The sequence below is a fragment of the Propithecus coquereli genome, unplaced genomic scaffold, assembly GCF_000956105.1.
Source record: "Propithecus coquereli isolate 6110/MARCELLA unplaced genomic scaffold, Pcoq_1.0 Scaffold81, whole genome shotgun sequence".
NCBI lineage: Eukaryota > Metazoa > Chordata > Mammalia > Primates > Indriidae > Propithecus > Propithecus coquereli.
The window spans coordinates 4,668,692-4,681,904 of NW_012154285.1; positions in this window are offsets into that span (position 1 = coordinate 4,668,692).

Sequence of the window (13,213 nt, forward strand, 5' to 3'; positions counted from 1 at the left end):
TGCACCTCAACATCCCCTATGCCACCTCGATCTTTTTCCTGATTGTAGCAGCCTCGGGTTGCCCCCTTGAATCCGTTCTCCACAGCAGCCAGAATAACCTTCCAAAGAGTGACATTGTCCCTCTGCTGCTTGAAAGCTTCCAGTGGTTTTCCAGTGCCCTTTTCTTGGCCTTAAGACCCTTTTGATCTCTGCTTGCTTTTAGGATCCCCCTGCCTCTACGCACCCCTCCCCAACACACGCACATAACTTACATGTGTGTTCCAGCCACACTGAACTCCTAGCAGTTTCTGACACATTCATTGCTTAGTCTTTCTTAGCACTTAGTCTTCTCTTAGCACTTTCTTTGCATCCGCTCCTCCCTTCCCCAGAACACCCTCTCCGGCCATGCCACCTGCTTCAAGATCCAGCTCAAACATTAACTCCCCTGGAAATCATTCTCTGACTCGCCCCAAAGCTGGGCTGCTTTCCCCACTTTTCACTTGGTATTATAAAAGCACGTTTACCTGTTTGTCCCATGCGCTGGGGATTCTTAGAAAACACGGACCAAGACTTGTTTATTTTCAAATGTTGGAGCGAGTGTTTTGAGGATTGCAAGGAAACAGGCTGGAAAAACAATCTTAGCTCCTTCCTCTTTCCAGTTCTTCTGGTTCATCTTACTTGCAGTGGCCACAGACAGCCCAACAAAGCCTTTGTTTTGGAAAGCTGCCAAGATCTAGTAGAACTTAAATTACCTTTTCCAAGCATTCATATCTTGCTTATCTTCATTGCAGACCGAGGGGTAGGCCAAGTGATACAAAACTGGGAAATATCTAGCAAGTCCTGGTTGCTCATAATTCATACCACCTAACTTAAGGACTTGCCAAACTGTCCATATTTAACTTCAGCCCTGACCTAGGAATCAGGAAAATGACAAATCCTTGCCTCAGGTCCTGCGTCTATAAAACAAGGGTTTGGACTCAGGTCCAAAGTAGTGGCAGGCTCGTGTGAGTGAGTTGGCTCGCTAAGAGCTTTTAGGATCTTTAAATTAGTTGCTGAATCAGTTCAGGGCCCCATCACAAAACAGCTGGAACACTCAGAAGGGTATTTGAGAGGCATTTAATGAAGGGGCTATTTACAAAGTCATGGGCAATGTTAAGAGAGCAAATAAGCAGCCAGGGGCACGACTCACAGCATTTTGGGGGGCCGAGGTGGGAGGATCACGTGAGGCCAGGAGTTCGAGGCTGCAGTGAGCTATGATCATGCCACACTCCAGCCTGGGTGACAGAGCAAGACTCTGTCTCAAAAAAGAAAAAGACAAAACCAAACAAGTGATGAGGAAGCTACCTGGGGCTGGGAAAGTGTGGAGTCCATCACCATTCATAGACCTAAGGGGCAAAGGACGGGAGCACTTCGAAACCTAGAGCGTTGTAGCCAATAGGAGTGTGGCATTTATGATGGGGACACGGCTGCTGCTGAAACAGCACCTGGAAGGGAGGGAGCCAGGAGTAGACACCCCCACCTGTCTCTCCTCTGTCTCCTGAAGGAGCCTCTGGTTGGCTGAAGGCAGTGGGGCTTGGGGCACTGGGCAGGGCAGGGAGGGAAGAGGCTCGGAGAGGCAAACAGAATCGCCAGCACGATTGCCGCACAGTTCATCTTATTTTTGTACAACAAAGTCAAATCCCCCACGTATGTGGACATAGTGTGCTTGCATATAATTGTGTAAGAATGGAGAAAGTGGGTGGTTATACATTAAGGGGTTAATATTTGGTATCTGGGCAGAGTGTGGGGCAGGGCAGAAAGTAATTTTTAAAAATAGGATCTTTGTTAATATGGATTCATAGTAATTTAATAAAGAATGTGATCATTAAAGAGCTTGAAACTGTACCCTCAAGTGAGATAGATCACCAGAGATAGATGCTGTTTCTTTCTTTCTTCTTTTTTTCTTTTTTTTCCCCTGCCCCACCCTCAATAGATGCTGTTTCTTTTTTTTTTGAGACAGAGTCTCACTCTGTCACCTGGGCTAGAGTGCCGTGGCGTCAGCCTAGCTCACAGCAACCTCAAACTCCTGGGCTCAAGCGATCCTCCTGCCTCAGCCTCCCGGTAGCTGGGACTACAGGCACGCATCACCACACCAGGCTAATTTTTTCTATTTTTAGTTGTTTGGCTAATTTCTTTCTATTTATAGTAGAGACAGGGGTCTCGCTCTTGCTCAGGCTGGTTTCAAACTCCTGAGCTCAAACAATCCTCCCGCCTCAGCCTCCCAGAGTATTAGGATTACAGGCATGAGCCACTGTACCTGGCCTCTTTTTCTTCTTTTCTTTTTTTTTGTTCTTAGTGTATTTTCTCTTCCCCCCTAAATTAACTTGTATTAATTCTATTTTAGAGAACAAAATAAAACACATACCTGAGCTGGTTAAACAGGTGTGTTCGGTGAGTGAAAATTCAGAGCTGTACGCTTACCCGCACTTCTCCATGTATATTAATCTTCAATAAAATACTATTTCCCAATATCAAAAAATGCATAAAATCATAAAGAAAAATTTAAAAACAATACAATTTATTGAGACAAGATTCACATAACATAAAATTGGCCATTTTAAAGTGAATAATTCATCAGCATTTAGTATATTCACAAAGCTGTGCAACCACCATCTTTGTCCAGTTCCAAAACATTTAGCCCCGAAAGGAGATGGTCATACCCATTAGGCAGTCACTCCCCACTCTGCCCTTCCCCAGGCCCTGGCCAGCACCAACTATGTTCTGTGTCTGGATTTACCTATTCTGGATATTTCATATAAAATGGAATTAAAAACAATACAATTTCTAAATCAATGGATTTTATATAAAAATTCAAACTTCCAACTCCTCTTGAACAAAATGTGGCCAAACTGGGCCCCTGGCCCCCCAAGCAACACCTAGCTGGAGGCGAGTTATCACCCTTGTTGGACAGACTGTGAGGGTACAGTCTCCACAAGCCCTCCCGGCTCTTCTCTCTCTCTTTCTCTCTGTCATTCTCCTGGGTTCTGGGGCATTTAGTACAGGTTTCAAGTCCCCAGCTAGTGGCCTCTCACATCCCTTTCATTTATAAAAATTGTGAGTGTGGGCTGGGCGCGGTGGCTCACGCCTGTAATCCTAGCACTCTGGGAGGCCGAGGCGGGCGGATTGTTTGAGCTCAGGAGTTCGAAACCAGCCTGAGCAAGAGCGAGACCCCGTCTCTACTAAAAATAGAAAATAAATTAATCGGCCAACTAAAAATATATAGAAAAAATTAGCCGGGCATGGTGGCACATGCCTGTAGTCCCAGCTACTCGGGAGGCTGAGGCAGAAGGATTGCTTGAGCCCAGGAGTGTGAGGTTGCTGTGAGCTAGGCTGACGCCATGGCACTCACTCTAGCCCAGGCAAAAGAGTGAGACTCTGTCTCAAAAAAAAAAAAAAAATTGTGAGTGTGTTCAGGGGCAGTGAGGGACACCAGAAATGATGAGAAACTACTAGTATGAACCACTTAGCTTCTCTGGGCCTCAGTTTCCTCAACTGGACAATGGGTATAATAATACCTACCTCACAGCGTTGTTGTGTTAAATGCAGAGCACTGGATACTTAGTCACTCCCAGCCCTATAAGTAACAGAAACCCCGAATAGCTCTCCCTAATATTCAGAAAGGGGAAAAGGGGTTCAGAGAGGTTAAGCAATGTATTGAAGGCAACTCAGGGGCCAACGCTAATTCCCCTATTGCCCTTGCCAAGGATGAAAGTCAGTGCATTTTTTCATTTCAAATCCAAAGGGTGGAGATGTTCGCAAGCATGGGGACTTTGGATGATGAGGACACAGGTATGGCCCAGAAGAGTTCAATGTCTGGTCTTGAGTAACTTCACCCTCAGCTTATGCAAGTGATGGAGCTACTGACGCGATGGTAGCTTGGGCCAAGAGAAAAGAAAATTCTTTGACGTGTCCTGAGCTTTGACGCCACATCAGCTGCTCAGAGCCCCTGGCCCCGGTTTCCCTCTGCCCATTCCCCGATCGTGGGGGCCTCTCACCCCCTAAACCTCAGGCAAGCAGAGTGGAGGAGAGGCCCTATTCCCTTGTGAGAGCCTGTTGTTGATCCTCCAGGAAGTTTGTGAACCAGTTTTTATAAACGCCAATCTCATTTAAAATTAAATTATATTTTAAAATTAACCCAAAAAGCAGAAAAGAAATATAAACATATGACTAACTAAATTGTATTAAAACAAAGATAATAAGTGCTCAAATTTCACCCCTTCCTAATCATTTTACTACATTTTAGTATTACCTATGCTTTTGAGGTTATTTACTTCTAGCGTATCTGTGTGATATGTTACTGCCTGTGCTCAACTCCAAGTTCAGGGATCTCCTATCAGGAGCTCGAAATTGGCCGTAGCGTATACCTATACCACAGAATTCAGCAAATGCTTATAAACCAAGGTTTGACTTACTGTTTTATTTCTGTATTTATTTTTATTTCTTTATTCATTTCTTTTAGTTTTTTCTTTTATTATTCATTTTTAGAGACAGGGTCTTGCTTTGTTGCCTGGGCTTGAGTCCAGTAGTGTCATCATAGATCACTGCGGCCTCAAACTCCCAGGCTCAAGTGATCCTCCTGCCTCAGCCTCCTGAGTAGCTGGGAATACAGGCATGCACCACCTCACCAGCTAATTTTTTTATTTTTTTGTAGAGACAGGGGTCCTACTATGTTGCCCAGACTGATCTTGAACTCCTGGCCTCAAGTGATCCCGCCTGCCTTGACCTCCCGAAGTGCTGGGATTACAGGTGTGAGCCACTGCACCTGGCCACTATCTGGCTCTTTACAGAAAATGTTTCCCAGGCCTTGTTTTAGACTTAAGTGATAGAGTTCAGATCACAATCTCCAAATATATGCTTCTCAAATGGATGCTAAGTGCCTTGAAATCCTGGAAGCAGGAACTGGCTTCACGTTTGGATGGTCACAAACACAGTGAGATGAATGTGGTGTGGATCCTCATCCTGGCTATGCATTTTCTAGCTACAATGGACACGTTATTTGGGCAAGTCTTCCTCTTCCTGAGTCTCAATTTCCTCATCTGTAAAATGAGAGAAAAAAAAATAGAAAGTCGAAGGGATAACATGGGCACGGTGCTTAGCGGTGGCACACCAAGGGGGAGGGCGGCAGATCTTCCCCCCAGAAGCAGGTGATAAAAGGGCTGTCATGGGTTGGATTCTCCAGAAGCACAGGCTGAGACAGAACTTGGAGTGTAAGATGATTTTAAGGGTCCACGCTGGCGAAAGGAAGGAGTGGAAGCTGGATTGGGGAGGAGAAGGCAGTGGTACAGACCCAACAAGGCCTTGGCCAACCCTACTGGGGACTCTGAAGACAGACTCGCTGGGCAGAGTTGTCCCCCGCTGGTCTGAAACAGCCCAATCTCTCTATTCCTTCCTTGCTCATTCCCTGGGGGCTGCCCCGGGGAAGGATGTGGCCTTAAGCCAAGTCTATGCAGCTGAGGCAGATTTTATAGGAGGTGACAGCTGACCAGCCTTCCTGCAGCAGGGTAGCAAAGCCTTCCTTGAAGCGGGTTATGAAAAGTGTATCTCTGAGTCTACCATAGTGATGCACTGTCTGCAGAGAATTTTAAAATAATAAAACCTACTAAAAGTCCGTGGACTTTATTATTTGTGCCAGCAAATCTAAACAATGTCAATAATCAAATATTCCTTCCTGCTGGAACAGACACCTCCCACCACCCTTTCTTTGATTCCTGATAGTGAATAGGTGCTCATAGATGGTGGTGTTGTTTTTCCCCTTGTGTATGTCAGGACTAGTGGTTATAAATGCCAGAAACCCAACTCAAACTAGCTTAAGCAAACGGGAAAGGTTTTGGCCCATCTAGAAGCATGGCTAGAACAAGTTGCTCCAACATCAGGAAACTGCCTTTCTTCTCTCTGCTGTGGTCTCTCTGTGCTGGTTTTATGCACAGGCACATTTTCCCTCAGCAGACATAGGTAGGGCCCCTCCAGCACCATTTGATCAGCTTAGCAAACCCAGAGCCCAGAGAGAGCCTCTTTCCCAAGCAAAAGTCGCAGGGCAAACCTGCATTGGCCAGTTGTAGTCAGGTGTCCCACCCTGAACCAATCACAGGGATTCTCATTGGCCAGTTCTGGCTCACATGCCCCACCCAAACCACAGGGACAGAGAGGGAGAGAGGAGGGTTCCCCAAAGGAAAAATGAGATGCTATTATTAGACACGCAATAGATACTAGAGAGACAAGAATAGCATCTCCAGAACACTGCTCAATGCCCCCAATGCCAAGCGTAAAGGACATTATACAGACCATGTCAGATCCAGTGCCTCCCTGCTTTCAGTTTGGGACAACTGAGACTCAGAGACAGGCCAGAGTGGCCCAAGATCACACAGTCTTCAGAGCCCAGGAACCCTGCATCCCATGCCATCAACTCTCCGGACCCTCCAGGTCATCACTGGTGCCTGGTGATACAGACGCCTGTCACCTCAAAGCTCAGGCACACAGGCTCTGTGCCTCAAGAGATAAAGACCAGCCCCAGCCAAATGGCCTGGCCCAGCGCACTTGTCCTGATAACAGCCAGCAGGCACCCTGGCCAGGCCTCACGCCCTCTGGTCCTCGGCTGAGATCTCGGCCCTTGCTTCGCCGGGCTGCGGGGCCTGGCAGGGGAGAGGGGAAGTTCCATCCACGGGCTCATACCTCTGAATCCTCATTAGTTCTGTCTGTTTGGGAGTCTGTATTGTAGATTCTAAGAAGCAATGCACAGAGCTGTTTGGCTGTTTTTAGATCCAATTTTAAAATAAACCTTTTGGTTTATTTATGTTCTCCAAACATAACAGAGAGCCACAAATAGGCCATTGGGCCACTCGGGTCCCCAGCACAGCGGCTGTGGACAGCTGGATTTCCTGCTCAGAGCTCTTCCCTGCACTGACCTACAGCACAGCAGGCTTCAATGTCCAGATCATGTTACAACTCTGCTATTAAACCTTCAATAGCTCCCCGTTGCCTCAAAGATAAAATCCAAACCCTTAGCCTGACATTTGAGACCCTCCTACCTTCCTTATAATAATAAATGTGATCAGTAACCACTGAGTGCTTACCATGTGCCAGACATCACACAAAGCACTCTGTGTACATCAGGTCAGATGGTCCTCGTAGCAACTCTATGGGGAGGGGAGGTGCTATTATAATTCCCATTTTACAGATGAGTAGACTGAGGCTCAGGGGATGAAATCACTCATCCCATGTTGCTCAGTGAGTAAGTGATGGATCCAGGAGCACCCTCTCTGCCTACACAAAAGCTTTATTCCTCTCTAGCTGGTCCCCAGGGTTCCCTCCCATGCCTGCTGTGCGCCCCCTCCCCACTCTAAATGCCCCAACCTCTCCTGCCAAGCCTGTCCTCCCACCAACCACAGCCAATCAAAGAGGAACCTTCTCCAGCGTCTCATGGGCATGGCGGTAATTCCCAAAGAATCTTCTAAAATATCTGAGCAATGACAGCATGACTGGAATTGACCGAGAGCACAGACTTTGGCGAGATTCAGGCCTCCATTTCATTCTTAGTTCCGTCAGTTCCTGTCTCTGTGCATCTGTGTGAGCCTCCATTTTCTGATCTGCAAAATGGGGATGCTGATAGCATCCACCTCACAGGGCTGTCGAGGGATTTAATGAGTAAAGAAAGGACAGAGTGTGTGATATGCTTAGTAATGGTGCCTGGCACAGAAAACAAAGTGACCAGGAAAAGGGCATCTGTGTTAATGTCATTATTATTATTTGGAAAAAGTGCTCTGCCTCCAGAGGGGACTACCTGGCAGATGATACTCCTTCAGCTGAAGATCTTGTCTTTTAAGTTAAAAAGTCAGCTCACTTCTTAGATGGGACACCAAGAGCACAAGTGACAAAAGAAAAGGTAGATAGGTCAGACGTCATCAATATTAAAAACTGCCGTGCTGCAAATAACACCATCAGGAAAGTGAAAAGACCATCGACAGAATGGGAAAAAATATTTGCAAATCATATATCTGATACGGGACTTGTATCCAGAATATATTAAGAACTCTTAAAGCACAATAACAGAAAGATAATCCAATTAAAAATAGGTACAGATATTTTGAAAAAAAAAAAGATATTTTGCCAAAGAAGACATGAAAATGGACAATAAGCACATAAAAATTGTTCAGCATTGCTAGCCATTAAAGAAACGTAAATCAGGCCGGGTGCGGTGGCTCACGCCTGTAATCCTAGCTCTCTGGGAGGCCGAGGTGGGCGGATTGTTTGAGCTCAGGAGTTCGAAACCAGCCTGAGCAAGAGCGAGACCCCGTCTCTACTAAAAATAGAAAGAAATTAATCGGACAACTAAAAATATATAGAAAAAATTAGCCAGGCATGGTGGCGCATGCCTGTAGTCCCAGCTACTCGGGAGGCTGAGGCAGAAGGATCGCTTGAGCCCAGGAGTTTGAGGTTGCTGTGAGCTGGGATGACGCCACAGCACTCTAGCCAGGGCAACACAGTGAGACTCTGTCTCAAAAAAAAAAAGAAACGTAAATCAAAACCACGGTGAGATACCTGTTCAATGAGAGACAGGAGGGCTAAGTTAAAAAAGACGCCAACGATAACAGGTGTTGGTGAGGACGCGGAGAAATTAGAACCCTCCTGCATTGCTGGCGGGAATGTAAAATGGTGCAGCCACGGTGGAAAACAGTTTCGGGGTTCTCTAAAATGTTAAGAGAATTACCATATGACCCAGCAATTCCACCAAGAGAAACGGAACACACAACAGGCCCACAGAAAACTTGTACACAAACGTTCATAGCAACATTATTCATAATAGCCAAAAAGTAGAAAACAACCCAAATGTTCACCAACTGAAGATAATATTAATAGATAAATAAAACATGGTATATCTCTACAATGGAATATTCAGTCATAAAAAGGAATGAACTACTGTCACATGCTGCAACGTGAATGAACCTTGAAATCCTCAGTGAAAGAAGCCATTCACAAAAGACCACATATTGCATGGTTCTATTTATATGAAATTTCCAGAAGAGGCAAATCCATGGAGACAGAAAGTAGATTACTGGGGGTTTGGGGCAAGAGGGGATGGGGGAACTAGGAGGTGTGGCATGAGCCACCTCATCCTGACACCCTCTATTTTTATATTCTGTCTTGGAACAAGACTCAGTCTTCCTTGATTTGTCTATAGACTGATTATAAAAAGCAGACAAGCAGTGTTAAACTCTGGACACTCACACGACAACGCACTGCTCAGCAGGAAAAAAAAACCGAAGTCTGGACACAGCACCAACATGGATGGATCTCAGATGTATTACATTAGGGGAAAGAAGCCAGACCCAGATGGCTACATACTGTCTGAATCATTCATACGACAATCTGGAAAAGGCAAAACTATAGGGACAGAAGAAAATAGATCAGTAGTTGCCAGGGGTTGGGATGGGGAGAGATTGAGTGCAAAGACACGCAGCAGGGCTGGGCGGGTACGGTTTGGGGCAATGCCATTGTTCTGAATTTGGTTGCAAGGGGCCTGCTTGAGGCATTCAGCTCCAACCTGATTGATTGTGGTGACAGTCACACAACTGTATATATTTTCAAAATCCATAGAACTGTACACCGAAAAGAATGAATTTCACTCTATGTAAATTAGACCAAAATAAACAGGACCCCCTTGAAGCCATATTTACAAAAGGTTAACTCATGGAAATTGTGATGTAAATCTTGTAACTGTGACTTGCTGCAGAGCCAGGTGGGGCAATGACATGTGCAGAGAAGGAAATAGATCCTGAAGTCACTGAGCTCGGGGTGCTCCCAAGAGCAGAAGATTCCACATGGAGAGGCAGAATTGGTTCTCTTTGCTTAAACTCCGTTAAATGGCTGAGAACTGCTGGCATGTTTTATACTGTGGAAAATTCAAATAAACTGCAAGAACAAAATTGAAACCATCCGTAAACTGTGGGGTTTTTTTATATACAAATGGCAACATACACACTGTTCTGTGACTTGCATTTTTTTGTAACATAATGTATCTTAGAGCTTTTTCCCCATCACTATATAGAAAGTTTCTTTCTTTGTTTTGTTTTCTCTGTCTTTTTCCAGAGACAGGGTCTTGCACTGTTGCCCAGGCTAGAGTGCAGAGGTATAATCATAATTCACTGCAGCCTCCAACTCCTGGGCTCACACGATCCTCCCACTTCAGCAAGCAGGCTTTTCTCAGAACTGCTATATTTTCTGCACAACCTACCTCCTTTGCCCTTGGCCAAGACATCTTTACAGCAAAATTATTATCAGTAGGCCCCCACGCTGCAGGGTGAGACCAACAGGTAGCCCTGATCTCAGCTATGCCCTTCAGAAATCCTGGACTTAGCCAGTTAAAACAAATCCCATTAATCATAAAGGTTTATCTTAGAAAGGGAGGTGACTGTTTCCAGAAGTTTCTATATTAGCCTTTTTTTATCCTGAGTGAAGGCATGAATTCAGGCACAGCACAACTCTGGCCAGGAAGTTGAAACTGACCAGAACGTCTTCCAGGACAGAGGCAAGGTCATTACAGCCCGGGGACATACACAGAAGCACCATCCCAGAGGTCACAGGTTGTCTCCCCTGGAAATGCAGACTTTGCAACATCAGGATCCCCCAAGCAGGGAATGCATTCATCAGGCAGTCAGAGTGTCAGTGTCCCCAGTGTGATCTCCCATCCTGGGGTCCCGCTGCCAGTCCAAATAATTCCATTTAGTCCTTGGTTGCAATGAGACTGCTTGAGGCATTCAGCTCCAACCTGCTTTGTCCATGACCAGTGTGGAATGGGTTTTTTATTTTTAAATTTTTTTTAGACATAAAATCTTGCTGTGTTGCCCAGGCTGGAGTGCAGTGGCTATTCACAGGCACGATCATAGATCATAGCTCACTGCAGTCTTGAACTCCTGGGCTCAAGCAATCCTCCCACCGCAGCCTCCCAAGTAGCTGGAACTACAGGCACGACCCGTCATGCCTGGCTGGACTGGACTGTGAACTCAAGGCTCACAGCAGCTTGGGAAGGCTGCAAAGGGAATTTTCCTTCAGGAAGAGAGAGGAAAGCTTCCAGGGACAGTTCTGAAAAGCCAAGATTATTCATGCTCTCTCCTCCTGCCCTGAGCTTCCCAGATCCTAGGATTTTGCTTTTCTCTGTTGTTAAAAGATTGGTTTGTCCCATTTAGTAATTAAAACTTTACATTCTTCCCAATCATCCCCTACTCTCATCCCATCTCTATAATAATAATAACACTAAATTTTAAAAATTAAAAAAAAAACCAAAGGCTTCACCCACTCTGGGCTTCTTCCCCTCACTTTAGCCAGCGCAGCCAACAGAGGCCAGGATCGAGCCAGTCAACGCTCCTGGGGAGCGATCTCTCATTTTCAAATTCCACAGGAAATTTTTACCGCTCCCAGCAGCTGCGGGTGCGGCTCGAGCTGTCTCATACCGTGGGTCGTTCCATAGCCGTGGAGGCACCCAGAGTCTGTTGTCCATTCCCGGAGCCTCGCAAGCTGCCCTACATCACCGGGCAGGAAGGTCCTCGGCAAGGAGTTCGGCGCCAGGGTGCCTCCGCCACAACCACGCCAGTATCAAGGACGAAGACGGCCGTGTTCCTGCAGCTACGAATCTTCTATTTGCATCCCAGAGAAGGTATTTCTTGCTCCTTCATCCCTTCTGTACCCAAACAACGTTTTTGCCATATTTCAGTGAGTCAGGGCTGATCTAGCAAAGCCCCTGCTGCCACCACTGTGTCAGGGTCCCCAAGACCCCAGATTCACTGATTTCCTAGAAGGACTCACAGGACTCAGCCTATAGTCATACTCACGGCTAAGATTTATTACGGCAAAAGGATTCAAAGTCAAATCAGTGACAATTTGCCTGGGTTGAAGTCCAGAGGAAACCAGACACAAGCTTCCGAGGGTCCTCTCCCACGGGGTCACACGGGGGAGAGGCTTACGACCTTCGGCAACGGGTTGCGAAGTGTCATCCACCGGGGAAGCTTACCCGAGCCGAAGAGCCCAGGGTTTTACTGGGGGAGTTGGTCACGCAGGCGGACTCCACGCAGCCCCTCCCCAAATTCCAGACTCCCAGAGGGAAAGCAGAAACCACCTTGCTCGTACAGACAACCGAGGCACGTCAGCCACTCTTATCATTTCTGGGAAGGGTGGGAACCTTCCTGAAATCCACGCTCCTAGACGCAGCCAAGGCCCACCTTGCCAGCAGGCCTCCCTACGAGTGGCAACCTCAGGCCTGCTAGGTGAACCTCCTGCACACCAGGGTGCAGGCAAGGATGGATCTATGAGCCCGTTTGAATGGTGGGCTCCCTGAGCCAGGCCCCTGGAACCCACCTCCTAGCACAGGTTGGACACAAAGAGCAGAGACAGTCACACCCCACCACTGGCAATCTGTTACCCAACTGAGCCCAGCCTGAGCAGGGGCCATCTGGGCCCCAGTCTCTGCCCGCAGATGGGGATGGCGCCAAGGGGTGTATCCAGAGTGTGACTGAGACCCACAGTGTTTCTGGAAGCAAAGCCCAGAGGGCAGGAGGGACAAAGTTACTCCCTCTGCTCAGCTGAGCCGGACACCTGCCAGCCTTTGGGACCCCAAGGCTGCTGACGAGCTCCTTCCTTGAGTCAGTAAACATTGACTTTGTGCCTAGGGTATAAGCCAGGCTCCAGCAGTGGAGCTGCGAGTTGGCCACAGCAATCAAAGGGACAACATGTTCCTGCTGGCCTGGGGGGTGGGTGGGCAGGACTAAGCCCTTCTCCCCCAGTGGGACCTTCTGGGCCTGTGAGCTCCACTCTGGGCCACCTCCAGTCTCGTTTTCTCAGTTGGAAACTTAGACGCAGGGAGCCGAGGTCGACGCTGGGAACCGGCTGGAGAGCTGTCCCAGGAGGGGCAGAATGAGGAGCTGGGGCCACCTCACCTGGCTCCTGAATTGCCCAATAAACAGAGAGAAGAAAGGAGAAGCTATCTGGACTGGTCCAATGACATCCAACTCCAGAATTGAATAGGCCTCAGTTTGGGTCTCTTTTCTCACCAGTTCCGTGACCTCAAAGACATGTGTTTGCCTCTCTGGGCCTCAGTTTCCCCAGCTGTCTGATGGGTATATCAATATGGCTCATTCGTAGAGAAGGCAATGCAGAAATTTCAAGTACAGGCTCGGGAGTTAGGACAACCTGGGTCACATTCCAGTTC